Source organism: Mobula birostris, chromosome 23, assembly GCF_030028105.1.
Source record: "Mobula birostris isolate sMobBir1 chromosome 23, sMobBir1.hap1, whole genome shotgun sequence".
Classification (NCBI taxonomy): domain Eukaryota; kingdom Metazoa; phylum Chordata; class Chondrichthyes; order Myliobatiformes; family Myliobatidae; genus Mobula; species Mobula birostris.
In genome coordinates this window covers 13,374,356-13,392,749 of record NC_092392.1, presented here as the reverse complement: position 1 = coordinate 13,392,749, position 18,394 = coordinate 13,374,356, and the positions used below count along the sequence as shown (strand labels likewise).

At 44.1% G+C, this 18,394-nt stretch overlaps 1 protein-coding gene across 4 annotated transcripts in view; it reads right to left on the bottom strand.

Moving 5' to 3' along the window:
• The window catches only part of LOC140187008 (plexin-B2-like), a 254,710-nt gene extending 242,215 nt beyond the window's left edge, over positions 1-12,495 (bottom strand). Inside the window, exon 1 of one of the 4 annotated variants that reach the window (XM_072241869.1) lies at positions 11,941-12,495. The gene's annotated coding sequence lies outside the window, so the exon portion shown is untranslated. Of the gene's footprint in view, positions 1-11,241; positions 11,529-11,795; positions 11,910-11,940 lie in introns of those variants that run through there. The other 3 variants (XM_072241873.1, XM_072241870.1, XM_072241872.1) reach the window with 3 other exon arrangements.
• Between the last annotated feature and the right edge of the window lie 5,899 nt (positions 12,496-18,394).

Here is an 18,394-nt window from a genome sequence, read left to right as displayed (position 1 = left end):
TCCATTTCGTTGTGCGAGGGGAAGGTGTTGGGGGGGGGGGATGTAGATGTTCTGTTAGTTTTTTGTATGTGTGGGGGTACAAGCTCACGTTCTATTTTGTGCAGGGGGTGGGGGAGTTGATGACTGGGATGCCGTTCCTTTTTGTACAGGGGATGTGAGTTTGATGTTTCTCTCTGAATGACTTTCATGTTCTTTCTTTGTTTCATGGCTGTCTGGAGAAATACAAATTTCAGAGTTGGAAGTTGATACAAGCTTTGATAATAAATAAACCTTTGAACTAATACACAGTTTTACAGTACTATAATGGTATTGATAATGTTCTAATCTGTTGTTTTTCATTTAAATACACAATTTGTTACTCAGTTAAACAGTAGCTTGTCTTTTTTTATACCTTTTCAACTATTTCCACAAAGCTTCAGGTAATTGGGGCAGCTGTTTAATTGGTCCAAAGAGTACTGGTCCCAATGTGTCCCCATTAACCAGAATCCACTGCATAACCTGTAAACCTATCAACAGTACTGCTACAAAAAAGTTGTACATTACAGAGCTATTCTAACTCATGTCAAACTTGTTGCATTTCTGATGCCATATCAAATGGCGAATTAATACACTGGGAATTGGAAATACTGTAATTCAGAAAACGTGTAGCTCGGGTGGCTGACGGTGGGGTTGAGTTGTTCTCCGATCTTGGCAATTTACCCCAAAACTTTTCGTTATCATGCGAGGAGACATCATCACTGCACTGTTTCCTTGCACGGCGACGAAATGTTTGCAAGCAAATTGCCAAGATCATAGAACAACTCGACGCAACACTGGGAATTTCCAGCATGCCCAATAATTATATTTCAGAACAGCTTTTCTGCTAATGCAGCTGCAAGAGAACTGACAGGACATAGGTTGATGCCATGCTTCTCAGCATTTCCAAAATGTTATCAAGTTGCGTAGAAATCCAAACAGTATTGAACATTTGCTTCCCCAGGAGAAAAGTAACTCCTCAGGACTGGTAAAAGTACTCAAATACAATACTTCTTATCTCAGTGAGATCCTCTTTCTTTTAGTTCAAAAGGAGCTGAGAAACATCTAATACTTGTCACTGTATTTCAATGTTAAAATATATTTTTATCCATTGTAGGAACAGGAAAAGGACATCCAATCTCTTCAGTCATTTTAACACACTCGTTTTGATTAGTAACTTAGCCATCTTGGCTTTGTAAGTCAAAGAACCTGTACTATACATGGAATTTTCAATTAATCCCCAGCCTTGACTGTATTATAAGCAGAAGAACTTTATCAAATGTCTATTGCTTCTCTAAATATCACACCAAGCTGAATCCTGCCAATTTATCCGGGATTTCCTCACAAAAAGAAGTAGCTTCTCTAACTTTCAGAATCAGAATCAGCTTTATTATCACTGATATGTCATGAAATCTGTTGTTTTGCAGCAGCACAGTGCAATACATAAAAAAATTACTACATACCTAACAATGTGACACCTTTATCTTCCATACAGGGTACAACACCAATATAGTCTGAGAACTTTTGGTCCAGACACACGATCCGTGCGTGCGAAACTAAAATATTTCGGCATTTTGACTCCAAATTACACATGTAAAATCTGGTTCTGAGAACACCACGTTGCAGTAGGGGGCACATGGCACCATTTTTCCTTCCTCAGTACTACACATACAGATTTGTTTTCTGGAAACAAAATATGATTTACGATTATTCCGGAAGCACCTTGCACATCCTGGAAGCTCATCATGTATTTCCGGCTGCAAATTGTGCTTAAACCAATAGCTCATTTTCAGAGCATACTGAAGAGCCACATACACCCTGTGCTGTGAAACGTGTAGTTCTGATGTACACCCATCATGACAAAATGCCCCAAGTGTTTAATATTATCACGTTTCTTTGCGGTAAAATATAAAGGGAGCCTCCCTAAGCAACCTGTCTCTGGCATTCTTGAATTTAGTTACTTTAAGCCTCGTAGTCCTCAGGCCCTCCTCTTCTCTCTCACCAACCACAACCACCACGATCCTGACAGCTCCCAACTTACAGGCTCCTATTCACAATTCCCTTAAACTCCTAAGTGTCTAATAGCCTCCTATCACAACCTAGCTCTTGCACACCAAACAACAGGAATTCTGCAGATGCTGGAAATCAAGCAACACACATCAAAGTTGCTGGTGAACGCAGCAGGCCAGGCAGCATCTGTAGGAAGAGGTGCAGTCGACGTTTCAGGCCGAGACCCTTCGTCAGGACTAACTGAAGGAAGAGTGAGTAAGGGATTTGAAAGTTGGAGGGGGAAGGGGAGATCCAAAATGATAGGAGAAGACAGGAAGGGGAGGGATAGAGCCAAGAGCTGGACAGGTGATAGGCAAAAGGAGATACAAGAGGATCATGGGACAGGAGGTCCGGGAAGAAAGACCGGGGGGGGGGGGGGACCCAGAGGATGGGCAAGAGGTATATTCAGAGGGACAGAGGGAGAAAAAGGAGAGTGAGAGAAAGAATGTGTGCATAAAAATGAGTAACAGATGGGGTACGAGGAAAAGGTGGGGCCTTAGCGGAAGTTAGAGAAGTCGATGTTCATGCCATCAGGTTGGAGGCTACTCAGACAGAATATAAGGTGTTGTTCCTCCAACGTGAGTGTGGCTTCATCTTTACAGTAGAGGAGGCCGTGGATAGACATGTCAGAATGGGAATGGGATGTGGAATTAAAATGTGTGGCCACTGGGAGATCCTGCTTTCTCTGGCAGACAGAGCGTAGATGTTCAGCAAAGCGGTCTCCCAGTCTGCGTTGGATCTCGCCAATATATAAAAGGCCACATCGGGAGCACCAGACGCAGTATATCACCCCAGTCGACTCACAGGTGAAGTGTTGCCTCACCTGGAAGGACTGTTTGGGGCCCTGAATGGTGGTAAGGGAGGAAGTGTAAGGGCATGTGTAGCACTTGTTCCGCTTACATGGATAAGTGCCAGGAGGGAGATCAGTGGGGAGGGATGGGAGGGACGAATGGACAAGGGAGTTGTGTAGGGAGTGATCCCTGCAAAATGCAGAGAGAGGTGGGGAGGGAAAGATGTGCTTAGTGGTGGGATCCCGTTGGAGGTGGCGGAAGTTACGGAGAATAATACGTTGGACCCGGAGGCTGGTGGGGTGGTAGGTGAGGACCAGGGGAACCCTATTCCTAGTGGGGTGGCAGGAGGATGGAGTGAGAGCAGATGTACGTGAAATGGGGGAGATGCGTTTAAGAACAGAGTTGATAGTGGAGGAAGGGAAGCCCCTTTCTTTAAAAAAGGAAGACATCTCCCTCGTCCTAGAATGAAAAGTCTCATCCTGAGAGCAGATGCGGCGGAGACGGAGGAATTGCGAGAAGGGGATGGCGTTTTTGCAAGAGACAGGGTGAGAAGAGGAATAGTCCAGATAGCTGTGAGAGTCAGTAGGCTTATAGTAGACATCAGTGGATAAGCTGTCTCCAGAGACAGAAAGATCTAGAAAGGGGAGGGAGGTGTCGGAAATGGACCAGGTAAACTTGAGGGCAGGGTGAAAGTTGGAGGCAAAGTTAATAAAGTCAACGAGTTCTGCATGCATGCAGGAAGCAGCGCCAATGCAGTCGTCGATGTAGCGAAGGAAAAGTGGGGGACAGATACCAGAATAGGCACGGAACATAGGTTGTTCCACAAACCCAACAAAAAGGCAGGCATAGCTAGGGCCCATACAGGTGCCCATAGCTACACCTTTAGTTTGGAGGAAGTCGGAGGAGCCAAAGGAGAAATTATTAAGAGTAAGGACTAATTCCGCTAGACGGAGCAGAGTGGTGGTAGAGGGGAACTGATTAGGTCTGGAATCCAAAAAGAAGCGTAGAGCTTTGAGACCTTCCTGATGGGGGATGGAAGTATATAAGGACTGGACATCCATAGTGAAAATAAAGCGGTGGGGGCCAGGGAACTTAAAATCATCGAAAAGTTTAAGAGCGTGAGAAGTGTCACGAACATAGGTCGGAAGGGATTGAACAAGGGGTGATAAAACATTGTCGAGGTATGCAGAAATGAGTTCGGTGGGGCAGGAGCAAACTGAGACAATGGGTCAAGATCCACAAACCAGGACAGGCAGGTTTGTGGATCTTGGGTAGGAGGTAGAAACGGGAAGTGCGAGGTGTGGGAACTATAAGGTTGGTCGCAGTGGATGGGAGATCCCCTGAGTGGATAAAGTTGGTGATGGTGTGGGAGACAACGGCCTGGTGCTCCTTAGTGGGGTCACGATCGAGGGGTAAATAAGAGGAGGTATCCACGGGTTGTCGCTGTGCCTCGGCAAGGTAGAGGTCAGTACGCCAGACTATAACAGCACCCCGCTTATCGGCGGGTTTAATAATAAGGTTAGGATTAGTGCGGAGGGAGTGGAGAGCAGAGCGTTCCGAAGGAGTGAGGTTGGAATGGGGACAAGGTGCGGTAAAGTCGAGACGGTTGATGTCCCGTCGGCAGTTAGCAATAAAGAGATCCAGAGCAGGCAGAAGACCAGAGCGGGGTGTCCATGAAGAGGAGGAGGGTTGAAGATGGGAGAAGGGGTCATCGGTGGGGGTGGAGGAGTCCTTGCCGAAGGAGTAGGCTCGGAGACGGAGACGGCGGAAGAAAAGTTCCGCATCATGGCGAACACGGAACTCGCTGAGGTGTGGGCGAAGGGGGACAAACGTGAGGCCCTTACTGAGAACAGAGCGTTCTGCCTCCGACAGTTGAAGGTCGGAGGGGATGGTAAGGACCGGGCACGGATGAGAGCTGGGATCAGAGGGGGGAGGGGGGAGGGGGGAGGCTGGGGGTGTCAATGGAGAGGGGAGGGTTGGGGTGAGAGGAAGGCCCAGGAGCTGACGGTGGGATCTGAGGGAGACGGAATTGCAGAGTATTGGTGGGGGAAGGGGAGACGGGAGTCACAACAGCAGCACATAAAGACCCGGCCTGGAGTTCAAGGCTGGTGTCGCAGTTGGTGGTTGCGCAATCGCTGTGAAGGTGTCCATGGTCGTTGCTGGAGTCCGGGTTTTGAATATGCCCTGAGGTGTTGGAGCTGCCGAGATCAGTGGCAGGGGCCGCAATCTGAAGTTCATGCCCGCTAGCGTCGGGGCCGGCAGGCTCTGGAGTCCGTAGATGTAGGATCTTGCGATCTTTGCCTAACATGACAAAGTCAAAAAAAACGGCGATTGCAGGCGTGAATCCGACGGAGGATGAAATAACGGGTAGGACCATTACAGACGGCGAAGAAAGTGTCCCGAAGGTGTGGAAGGATCTGGGATAGGGACACCAAGTACCTCCTCATGGCGGAGAGAGTCGCCTTCAGAGCTTGATGGGAGAAGCGGCGAGAGGTAGAGTCAATAAAATGTGAGTACCTGGGATCCTCAGAAGGTCCAAATTGAGAGGCTTGGAAAGGAATCCTAAAGCCAACTGGAGTAAGTTGGCGACGGAGGCACGTTCCAAGAAAGGATATATGGCTGTGATAGCGAGTCTGAGTCAAAATGTGGTCGAAAAGTTGAAGAGCCGAAGAAATTACAGATGGAGAGCAGTGAGAGATGGTTTCACTGAACTCCCGTCGAAGAGAGGATCTAAACTTCTTCAGTGTAGGTATCACCGGAAGAGGCTTCGCAGTAGTGAATTTAAACGCAAACAACAAGAATTCTGCAGATGCTGGAAATCAAGCAACACACATCAAGCTACAACCAAAATTAAACGCTCACTTTCCTCTGCATGGTTTCTGATGTCAATGGCTTCAATACCTCGCAGGAATGGATTTATGTGTAATCATTAAAAGAAGTTATTGACTGGTATTAAACTTGTATAAGTAATCTGCACAACACTGAACCACTAACCAGAAATATAGACCAAGTTTATTGTGTACATGAAAATCAGAACCAGGTTTAATATCACTAGTACGTGTTGTGAAATCTGTTAACTTTGCAGCAGCAGTACAATGCAATACATGATAAAAGGAAAAAAAATGTAAATTACAGAAAGTGTGTATATATGTTGAATTAAATAACTAGTATAAAAACAGAAATAAAAAAATGTTCGTGGGTTCGATGTCTATTTAGGAATCGGATGGCAGAGGGGAAGAAGTTGTTCCTGAATCGTTGAGTGTGTGCCTTCAGGTTTCTGTACCTCCTACCTGATGGTAGCAATGAGAAGACAGCATGTCCCGGGTGATGGGGGTCCTTAATGATGGACGCTGCCTTTTTGAAACATCGCTCCTTGAAGATATCCTGGATACTAAGTATGTAAAGCTTCATTAAGATACAGTAGCTTTGAAATTTGGTCTTTCTTCTTGACCCCAACACTGCACACATGCAAAAATGAAATTCTACCCAACATGGTTGTTTCATATGGTACTGAAAGTGACATTAATAGCACTCCTGGGAATCGAGAGAAATAAATCTGTATTCATGAACATGAAGAGGGAGGGAAGAAACACCAACATTTACCCAACTTACCACACAGTTTCAACCACTGTAAGTATTCATAACTGGATCAGTTAAAAATAAAGTGACCAACTTCCTCAAAAGTAGAATAGGAAGTTCTTTCCAATGTGAGCTACATTTGCAGAAGATACTATGACTACTTGGAGAAGATCATCAAACCACACATCGTGATAGGCTGTCCCATGCCATACACAAAGGAAAACAACTTGAAACATTCTGTTCCTCTTTCTACACTTGTCTGAACTATATCTGTTTCAGACTTCTACAATCTGATTTCCAGCCTGTCTCACTTGCTCAGTAACTTCAGTCACTTCTTTTAAAATCTTATCTGGCCTAAGATGAAGCATCCTCCACCGTCACCCCTGAGAACGGATATTCATTCATCTCCTATTCCCCTGTTGCTCCCCCAACACCAACTTCCATATAATAGATTGAGACCTAGTGGATTTGATATGTTAAATGAAATTAGTGACATTTCAATCCATCTATTCCAACGAAAATGTTTACAAAGAAACTTACAGTAATTTCCATTTAGTAAAGCAACATATTTCATATGGCTAAAGCAAATTATACCAATTTAGGAGACCACTGAAAATAAATAATGTGTATCACTGAGTTGCAATTGTTATTACTTGTGTGAACAAGTTGTCAAAAGCTAATTCATAACATTTGACAACATCAAGTAAAATTAAATTTTAAAAGTGAACTTTTGTTCTTACAGTGTGGCAGAGCACCCTACACATGACCCCCCCTGGAGTGAACAGTCATCACACATTCTCCACAAATGTACAGATGCAGACTTCAAGAATACCATCACAGGAACTTATCAAGTGCAAACCAGGCATTCTCACACCAAACAAATAAAAATGAGACCATGTGTCTACTCCTTCCAAACTAGAACAAAAAGAGAGTTCTCATGAATTGTGATACGGCAATCAAAATCATTTTAATATCTGCACGGGCGAGGGAAGGCCCCACTTACAATTTACTATATGATAATAGATAGACAAACCATTAAAATCAGACACTGATTATGTTTGGCAATAAGAAATCAGGGGGCATGCTGCCAACCACCAAGTTCAATAGAGGAAACGCGGAAAATAAAAAAGAGAAGTCAAGGCATTTTAATCAACTAAATGCCCAAAACAGTTTAAAATGTCATGAGCTAGGAAATGTAAAAGCTTGACTTCTTCAAGACTTGCTATGTCCAAAAAAAGCACCCACAAGTTTGAATTGTTAATAAAGAATAACTAACAATGTACAGGAAATGAAAGATATTGTGAAGCACAGAGTCACTGAATTTACCCAAAAAAAAGCCTGGTCAACATGTTGGGTGGGCAGAAGGGAGGGGGAGGATCTCAGGCTAGAGTATTTATATTTCTAAAAGAAAGCCAAATAAAAATGAAATTACCAAACCAAGTTATCTCATGAGAAATTGAAACAGCATCTTAGCAGAGGGTTTGGGGTCAGTGGAACTTTACAAAGCAATCGTTCAAGAATAAACTAGTAAACAGACATCCGCACACGTTCAAAGTGGTTTCATACACAGTAACAGTTTCTGCATTATAAAGTACAGCAGAAATAACATGCTGAATCTGTATTTCAAATAAAATAATGAGCAAAGTTTTGTATGAAAGCAAGCTTCGTTTTAGGTGCCTGAGGGGGTGGTGTGTGCGCAAGGATGTGCACAGGGCAGTGAGTAAGAGATGCATTCTAATAAATTCAGCAAAATGAAGTTCAAGCAGAGTATAAAGCACTAACTGGTCATGGTCAGTTGGAATCAGAATCAGGTTTAATATCACCTATATGTCATGAAATTTGTTAACTTTGCAGCAGTAGTGCAATGCAATACACAATGAGTAAAAATACCTGAATTACAGTGCGTATATAGGTATATTAAATAGCTAAGTAGTGCAAAAAACATAAGTTTTTAAAAAAGTAGTGAGGTAGTGTTCATGAGTTCCAATGTTCATTTAGGAATCATATGACAGAGGAGAAGAAGCTGTTCCCGAATTGCTGAGTGTGTGCCTTCAGGCTTCTGTACCTCATCGACGGTACCTGATGGCAACAATGAGAAGAGGGCATGCCCTGGGTGGTGGGGGTCCTTGATGATGGAAGCTGCTTTTCTGAGGCACTGCTGCTTGAAGATGTCTTGGATACTGTGGAAGCAAACTAGACTGCAAAGTTTATATAATTTAAAGTTAAAATGAGGATAGTTGCAGTAAGATTGAATATGATGTATAGCTGGGTGATTCCAGATGTGCACATTATTTGGATGGCAGTGTTGGTCGGGTAAGAAAGAGGATTATGTCAAGAATGTTTCAGCTTACAGTTCGAACCACAAGCATTTCTAATTACAACAACCTGGATGAGTCCAGAAGCTCGACTGAAATTAGTCTAGTTTATAAATGAAAATGGAAATTTACTGGATGGAGTTGTGAAATTGCAAGGTCAGAACACAGTATGTAGGCAACAGTTACCAAGGGCCAGCAATGCAAGGAGAAGCACTGTTAAGGGCACCGAAATACTCAAGGAAAATATAAAACAGACCCAGAAGTCTGAGTAAATCTGTCATAACAGATCTAACTAACATGAAGCAGCATCAGCAAAAGCAATAATATGTTAAACCAATTAGCCAAGAAAAGAAAATACTACAAAGACCACATTCAAGGATTGAAAACCATACCACAAAGAACCACAAGCCATATAAGCCTGAGTAATGAAGAATCAACGGAAAACTGAGAACTTGGTATTTTTCAGTTCTGAAAGCCAGTTTAATCTAAAATAAATACCCAATATACCATCTCAAAATGCACTGTTATATACAAACTGTAGGCATGGATAGAAGGTGAAAGTGAAATGAATTTTCCTGAAAATCAACTGCACAACTAAGTTGTGTGGAAGAGAAGGGAATTCTTGCTATTCTGATTAATGTAGCACATCTCAAGTTGCCTAAAACATTTCAAAACCTCTCGGCCCGAAACGTCGACTGTACCTCTTCCTAGAGATGCTGCCTGGCCTGCTGCGTTCACCAGCAACTTTGATGTGTGTTGCCTGAAGTACCTTTGAGGTGTGATGTCTTGTCAGGATGCAGGAAACAGAACTGATCTTTACACAACAGGATCTCACAGACAGCAATGGCATGATGACCCAATAAGTTACTTTAATACTATTGGTATTGAATAAATATTAATCAAGGTTCGAGATCATCTGGGAAGTCGTGGTTTTCAAAACAGTGCCAAGGGCTCTTCTAAGTTCATTCAATAAATCAAAGTCTAATTTTAGATTTTCATCTGAATGGTTGCACCTTGGCAGCGCACTGCACTGGGATACCTGATGAGAATTTTGGTGTTCAAGTCTCTGCATTCGATTATCTAACATCCAGTTCACAAGGAATAAGTGCCTCACAACTCTTTCACACAGAAAGATGTTTTTTCTGTATCTCTCTATCCAATTCTCCAGACACATCCGGATTTGTGTTAAGACCAAACTCATGTAAGCAGGTGTGCAAGGGCAGTGTGAAGCGAAGTGATTTCCCAGTGGGATTTCCCTCACTCCCTATAGTCATGTCTGGCCTCTACACAGCCTCTCCCTGGAAGATTCAATATTCGGCGACACGATGAAAAAGGAAGATATATTGTTCTACTGCATGCAAGATCAATGCAACACATGCACTATGGATACAAACTGGATGCAACTTCACCAATGTCAGCATCCAAGGCACAAGCAATGTAATGCTAATTCATTACTAGAAGATTCACTGTTTTGCAGTTATACCATGTAATCTCATAATACATAATCTTCGAATCAGGAACACTAACTAGAAATGACTGAAAATAATACGAATACGTCATGATTACTGAGATTTATATCTATTAAGAGCTAGGCACACCATGGGCACAGAAATTTCACAAAGGTCCTTATGAATCAATTTGTTTTCAAAAGAAATGTAAAGTTCGCTAAAAATGCCACTAGAATAAAAAGTTCACACCAATTGTTACGCTTGTTCGACTAGTGACAAGATATTTTCTTCCTTAATACACTTGATAGAACTTGTTGAAAATTACTAAAGAAAACGAATTCAACGTAAAAGCTCAATGGGAAAAATGACGAAAAAGTTTAAATAGTGACTAAGAATTATTTTGTACAAATAAGTCGTCATTTATCCCATCTAGACTATGCCAGCTCCTGGGAGAGCAATTCGCTCAGTCTTCTTCCAACACATACTCCCCCCTGTACCTGTCCGATTCCTTTTCAAAGCCCTGATTGATCCTATTCTTTTACAGCTCCGGGCCGTGGGTTTTATTACCCGCTCATAACCCGCAAACTAAGTTCCTTGCATGGTCAGAGAAACATATGAAAAACATTTATCTCCTTACTCGTGCCAGCAAAAGGCAAGCTTCCCACTGGGAGTAGGCTAGCCGCCTCCAACAATAAAGGCTGCATAAGACCACGGAATTTCTTTTCAATAGATACTGTACGAAAGAGCTCTTCCATCAAAGGGTTAATACCAGAAAAGTTCTCGTCGGGATGCTGTGCAGAATTTAATTAGCTTTAGATTTTAATAATCGATTCTAAATCCTCAAAAACAAAAACAAGATCACTAACCACACCCAACTATTGAATACCTCGCGTTACCATAAACATCACGAAGAGCTGATCCAAACGTATTTTCCCTAATAACAACCAGCCGTACCGTATACATTTGACACATTCCTCAGCTGGAAATGCTAACACTCGGGGAGGGGGGCATTGAAAAGGTCCATCGAGCTTTAGCAATACACACCCAGCTAAGAACGGTTAAAGGCCATCCTGACGTCGGGTTCAAACTTGCAATCCAGCCACCCGGAGCTCGCTAACTCCCTTTCTGTTCTCAGTTTGCTGCCATTCGTCCCTTAGTTGCCCAGTTTTTTTTCCCCCAAACACAAAGAGAAGGAGGGAGGGACGCGTCAACGACAAGACTGAGCGGTTGTTCTGCTCTCCTGTTAGGGCTGGGCTCGCAGACAGGAGTCGGATCCATCAGAAGCCGCGACTCCCGTAAGCAACCCCATCGAAAACCAATTGAACTGTGGCAAATACAAGCTTTTCCAAGCCTTGCTTCCCTCGACAGCCCTTCAGCACAATACAACAAGGCAGGAGCCCGAGAAGTTACAACCTCCAAAAGTTCAAAACCCAATCCGCGATCGCGCCCCAACTTCATTTAACTTTTCTGCGCGTTCCTTCCGTTTAACCTTTTGATAAAAACCACCTGGGAAGGAGGGAGGGAGGGGTGAGGAAGAAGTAACTACACAGAGCGACAAAAAATTAATCGATCTGCTTGCTAAAGCCGGAATAGTTTACCTTTAATTTCGGCGTGCGGCTCAACCGGAGAGACTGGAGGAAGGTGACTAACTCACATGACCCGGTGTTTAATCCAGGGGAGAGAGAGAGAGAGAGATAGAGAGAGAGAGGGGATAGACAGGGAGGGAGGGGTGGAAAGACTCACCTGTGGGCGATGCACACATCCGCTCTGAGTAACAACGAGGAACAGGAAACGGAATTGTCGGATTCCCTGCGAATAATGAGGAGGAGAAAGCCTCCCATCGCCTCGCTGCCAGGGTAGTGAAGCCGAGGTGGCGGCGCGCTGCTCAGCGAGCCCTTTGTTGTTGAAGGACGGCTGCCAGGCGGGCGAAGCTCGGTACTTCTCACACTGGCGGTAGAAATGCCACACGAGCTCTCCCCGCCACCCGCTCCAATCCGATCCCTGGCACAAGTTGACGTCTGGCCCGCCGGCGCTTTGTTGCGATTGTAGCTCTCGTCAAGAATGACTGGATTAAAGTGCGCACACACACAGGGTCGCACTCCAACCAGTCAAATGCGTGTTTATTTTCAATTAATCTATCTCCCAGCAAAAAAAAATGGCTTTTCTTCTCTTACCCCGATCTTCCCCAGACCTTCACTATGTGGTCGGTTGTTTTGGTTCCTAGGCGGAATCGACGTGAGTTTTTCGGGGGATCTGAGGATTAATGGAAGTTCATACGTGAAATGAAGGGGTGATCCAGTAAATGGTTTGAATTACAAATTGAGGAGGAGGGGTTTGGCTTTCCCCGCGAGTAATCTGGGAGTGCGTGGGCGTTCAGTGTGGAGCTGAGCTGGTCAGAGTACATTTATTTATTTGCGCTTGGACGTCGCTGCCATTACCGGTGCTTATCATCCGTCCCTTTGTCCCTGAATTGAGGAAGCAGTTAATTATCAACATTATTGGCCGAGTCGGTCCAGGCCTCAGCTTTGCTTGAACACTCGGGCGCCGTCGGCTCCTATTGCATGGTTGTCCCCATGTTGCCAGCTACCTGGTCGTAGCAGAGCACCTGGCCTACATTCTAACCTCCAACCACACGTTCTTCATCCCCGACTTTGTAGATCAAGACTTCAGGCTTGCTCCAAACTTAAGAGTTTGCTAGACAGCAGCAATCCCTGCCCCATATGCTTCTAAGATCTGGGTAACTTACAGTAGGTAGCTCAAAGTGATTGAAAGATAATGATAGACATACAGCATCTGACACAACTGATCAGTGCCTACTAAGTTTCCCACCTAAACTAATACCTTATGCTGGTGGTGGACTCTTTTCTTTCTAAACCTTTCCTGTTCATATACTGTAATGTATCTGCCTTTCCTCTGGCAGCTCATTCATTTACCAGCTACTCTTTGGGTGAAAGAGTAGCCCCTCAGGTCCTGATTAAATCTCTCACCTCTAACCCATTCCCCTTAGCTCCTGATTTTCCAATCCTAGGCACAAGATAGAGCAAATTCATCCCATCTCTCCCCCCTCATAAATTTGTATACCTCTATGAGATAACTCCTTATTCTCCAATTAATAAAGTCTTAATCTGCTTAACATTTCTCTATAACTCAATCCCAACATCATCCATGTAAATCTCTTCATTCCTTCCCATTTAATGACATTATTCCTATGGTCGGGTAATCAAAACTGAATACAATATTCCAAATGAGGTGTCACGGATGTGTAACTACAACATAATATCCCAGCTTCTATATTCAGTGCCCTGAATGTTGAAGACAAGCATGTCAAAAATATTCTTCTTCACCCTGTCTACCTGTGACATCACTTTCAGAGAACCATGTACTTGTACTTCCAGCTCCTTTTGTTCTACAACATGTTATGGTCCGGTCCATGAAGTCGGTATTCGGGTTCATGGTCTGGTCCGTGGATTCAGGACTCCGGGTCTTCCAGCTGTCCCTCGTTTGGTTGAGTTAATCATAGGCACCTGAATCCCATCTTTGGGCTTGGAATATAAGTAGCCTCGGGGTTGAGTGTGGGTTGCTGGTTTGTCTTGTCAGTTCTCCTTGGAGCAACCTGCTGCTTGGAAGGCTAGTGAAACCATTTGTGATCTCTAGGCCTGATTGGAGGACCACTACTTCATGGAGCCTTGTTGCCACTTGTTGGAGTAGTCTTTGCGGTATGGATTTGGCTGTTTCCTGGGCCAGCTGAGTGACTGTTAGCCACTCTGAGCTAGATAGGGATCTGACTGTTTCTGTAGCCAGTGGAGGTTGCTGGCTGAACTGAGACTTTGAGCTACCCTGAAGCAGAGATGGAACTATCTGTTGTTCTTTGGTGTTTGTCTCTTCTTGTCCTTACCTCTGTGGGGTAAGTCAGGCTGTTCTGCTGTTGCCCTGTGTATGTGGGGGGTGGGGGTGGGGTCATGTCTTGCCCTTGCCTCTGTGGGGTAAGTCAGGCCATTTTGCTGTTGACCTGTGGAGGGATATGTCTTTGCCTCTGTTGGGTAAGTCCAGCTGTTTTGCTGTTACCCAATGGGTGGATCTGTCCCACCTTGGTGTGGAGAGGTTGAGTCCTGGATTGTCTAAGTATAGGTCCTGGCTCTATGTCTGTATTCTGTCCTGTCTTATGTTGGTGTTGTGTTAATGATGAGTCCTGGCTCTATGATGATGTTCAGTTCCTAGTTGGTCTCTGAGATATCAGCCTCTGCAAGCTCAGGATCCCAGGCCCCAGCCGGCAGCTGAGCTCAGGATCCCAGGCCCCAGCCACGTCCTGTCCTGAAGTCATGTCCTTGCCTGGTTCTGGGGTCTGAGCCCGAGGCAAGACCCAGGTTCTGGGTCCTTGTCCAGTCTCGGGCTCAGAGTTGAAGCCCTGTCTCCTACTCCTAGTCCTGGTCCTGCTTTCCCTAGCCCAAGTCTGTGTTCTTGTCCCTGCTCCTGGTCTGTATCCTGTCACGTCCCTACTCTAGTCAAGTCCTGTTCCTTGTACTTCAGGGTCTGTGTCTTGCATCTGGGTCTCTTCCCAGCACCCCATTGTGACACAACACTCCCTAGGGCACTAACATTCACTGTGAAAGTCCTACCCTCATTTGTCTTTCCAAAGTACAACACTTTGCACTGATTCAAATTAAACTCTACTTGCTGTTCCTTGGCCCACTTAGCCAGCTGATCATAATCCCTCTGTGAACACTAGTAGCCATCTTCATTGTCAATGACACCACCTATTTTAGTGTGATTTGTAAATTTTGATCCAAGTCATGGATTTAGATGACAAACAGCAATTCTTGTCAATATGCTTCTAAGATCTAGATGCCTTACAGTGGGTAGGTCAAGGTAATTGAATGATAATGACAGTCATTTATCATCTGTCCCTTTGTCCTAGAATTGAGGAAGCATTATCAAGGATGCATCTCACCCCCTAACCATGGACTATTTACTCTCCTCCCATCCGGTCGGTGCTACAGAGGCCTCCGCTCCCGCACCAGCAGGCATAGGAAGAGCTTCTTCCCTGAGGCTGTGACCCTGCTGAACCTCACATCACAGCGCTAAGCAGTATTGTACCCATATTGTACTGTCTCAGTACTTTTATATTTGTGTGCTGTAGCACTTTTTATTTGCAGTTACTTTGTAAATAATGCTATTCTTTGCATTTCTGGTCAGATGCTAACTGCATTTCAATGTACTTGGCACAATGACAATAAAGTTGAATCTAATCTAGCAACATGCACAAAGCCCTGGGGAACAACGTCTTGCACAGGTATCTAGTCCAAGAAACAACTTACCACCATCATCCTCTGCTTAGCCCATAAAACCATGAGACATAGGAGCAGATTAAGGCCATTCAGCCCATCGAGTCTGCTCCACCATTCCATCATGGGTGATCCCGGATCCCACTCAACCTAAACACCTGTCTTCCTGCTGTATCCTTTGATGCTCTGACTGATTAGGAAATGATCAACTTATGCCTTAAATATACTAACTTGGTCTCCACCACAGTCTGTGGCAGAGCATTCCACAGATTCACCATTTTATGTCTTAAAAGAAATTCCTCCTTTCCTCTGTTCTAAAAGGTCACCCCTCAATTTTGAGGTTGTGCCCTCTAATTCTGGATACCCCCATCATGGAAAATATCCTCTCCACATCCACCCTATCTAGTCCTTCCAACATTTGGTAGTTTTCAATGAGATGACCCCCACATTCTTCTAAATTCCAGTGAGTACAGGCCCAAAGCTGCCAAATTCTCCATGTTAACCCTTTCATTCCTGGAGTCATCCTTGTGAACCTCCTCTGGACACTCTCCAATGACAACACATCCTTTCTGAGATATGGGGCCCAAAATTGTTGACAAAACTCCAAGTGCAGCCTGACTAATGTCATTATCTCCTTCCAACCAGCAAGCAAATTATGCATCCAGTTAGCTAGGTCTCCCTGGCTTTCTTTGGCATGCTGGCCTTTCCACTGTGGACTACTATGGAGCTTTCTCAAAGCCCTTACTGAAGTCTATATTGACCACAAATTCATGAGGCATGATCTTTCATACACAAAGCCATACCCTTGAGTTCCCCCGCTGGCTTCTTTTGAACTTTCTCACTATGCAATCAAATGTCTCCTCGGGAACTGCAGACAGGGTTTGATATGGATATGCTTGTTTTATTTTTCTCAGTTCAGCATTAATTAACTTAATCTTTCTTGTATCTTATCACTCCTTGGGTTACAATCATTTTCTTAACCAACATACCATCTTTTCAAAAAAAAAATCTGCTCTCCCTCTCTACACCTTACAAATGTGAATAGGCCAATCCAATCTATTTTGAAGTCCTGTTTCAAAATTGGCTAAAAAAACTTTATCAATCTGTGTCTTCACAAATAGTCCTAAATCTGAAATGTTACTACTTTTTTTCTTTACATAGATACTACCTGACCTGATAAGAATTTGTATTAGTTTTTTTGTCTACCTGTATTTCTGGTTTATTATCTTCTTTCCTGGAATCATTGCTTTGAAGTATGAACCATTGCTTTGAAGTATGAACCAGCAAGCACAGCCAAACTCAGCTGCTTGCATTTTCCAGCTTAATTTCCTTAATTAATCCAGCAAACCCTTATCTTCCACATCTAACTTTTTGTTTTTATCCCTTCACTAGGGTTCCAGCCGAGAGTGGTTTGAACAGTGGACCCACAAAAGTATGTTTTCAGTCTTGCTGAGATATAGTCCTACCAGTTAGTACAAGTCCTACTTCCCTCAGAACAAATTCTAATTTCTAAGAAATCTAAAGCCCACTGTCTGGCAACTTTTGATGATTATTTTTTGAGATTCTGATTTTTTTTTAAACAATTCCTAGCTTCTGACAAGGTCACATTCTTAAAGGGAGCAGGAAGACAGTGTACAGTCCTCCTGTGGCCGTTTCCCCCCAGGCATAGGTCCACCCTTTGGATACCTTTGTGGTGGGGGGGGGGGGGTGTAGATGACCTCTGAGGCCAGGAGTAGTAGTCAGATTAGTGGCACTGTGCCTGGTACTTAGTCAGAAAAGGGAAGGATGAATTCAGAGACTGATAATGATAGGGATCTCAATAGTTGGGGGCATATGTAAGACGTTTTGGTGGCCACAACTGAGACTCCAGATGTGTGGTCTCACTGGTGTCAGAGTCAAGGATGTGTTGTAACAAGTACAGGATATTCTGAGAGGGGATGGTGAGCAGCCAGAAGTTGAGGTTTATATAGGGATGATGATATAAGCAGGAGGGATACATTATAAGGAGCTAGGTAGAAAATTAAAAAGCAGGACTTCCAGGGTTACCACCCATGCTGCTTGCTGGCAAGGTGAGAAGTGGCTACATAAAGCAGTTCAATAAGTGGCTAAGAAGTTGTTGCAAGGTGGAGGGCTTCACATTATTGGATGATTGGGCTTTCTTCTGGGGCAGTTAGCCCCTGTACGGACAAGGTGGTTTGCACCCGAATTGGAGGGAAACCAATAGTGGGAGGTGCTAGTGCTACTTGGAAGGGTTTAAACTAAAGTGACAGGGGGATGGGAACTTCAACAGCAGTCCAACAGATGGTAGGGTTGAGAACAACAAAGGTGAGATAACAGTGAGAACTCAGACCAAAAGGAAGGACAACAAGGGATAGGCTAATAAAGGTAGTTGGACTGATGGGCTGATATATGCGTATTTGAATGCCAGGAGTATTGTAGGTAAAGAGGAAAACATTTGGAGCTTGGACCAGCATATGGGAATTACAAAGTTGCCGTTATGGAGACCTGGTTTTGTGAGGGACAGGAATGGCAGCTCAATGTTCCTGGGTTTCATTGTTCAATGTGAAAGAGGTGGAGCAGTTGCACTATTGGTAAGGGAGGATTTCACAAAGCACTCAGATGACACACTGGAGGGCTCATCGACAGAAACAATTTGGGTGGAGCTCAGAAATAAGAAAGATACTAATGGGCCCCCAAATCACCACTGAGAGGTGAAGGAACAGATATAAAACCATAAGACCATATGATGTAGGAGCAGAATTAGGCCATTTGGCCCATCGAGTCTGCTCTTCCATTCAATCATGGCTGATACTTTTCTCCCCTCCTCAACCCCATTCCCCGGCCTTCTCCCCATAACCTTTGATGCCAAGTCCAATCAAGAACCTATCAATCTGTCTAATATGCAGACAGATTAT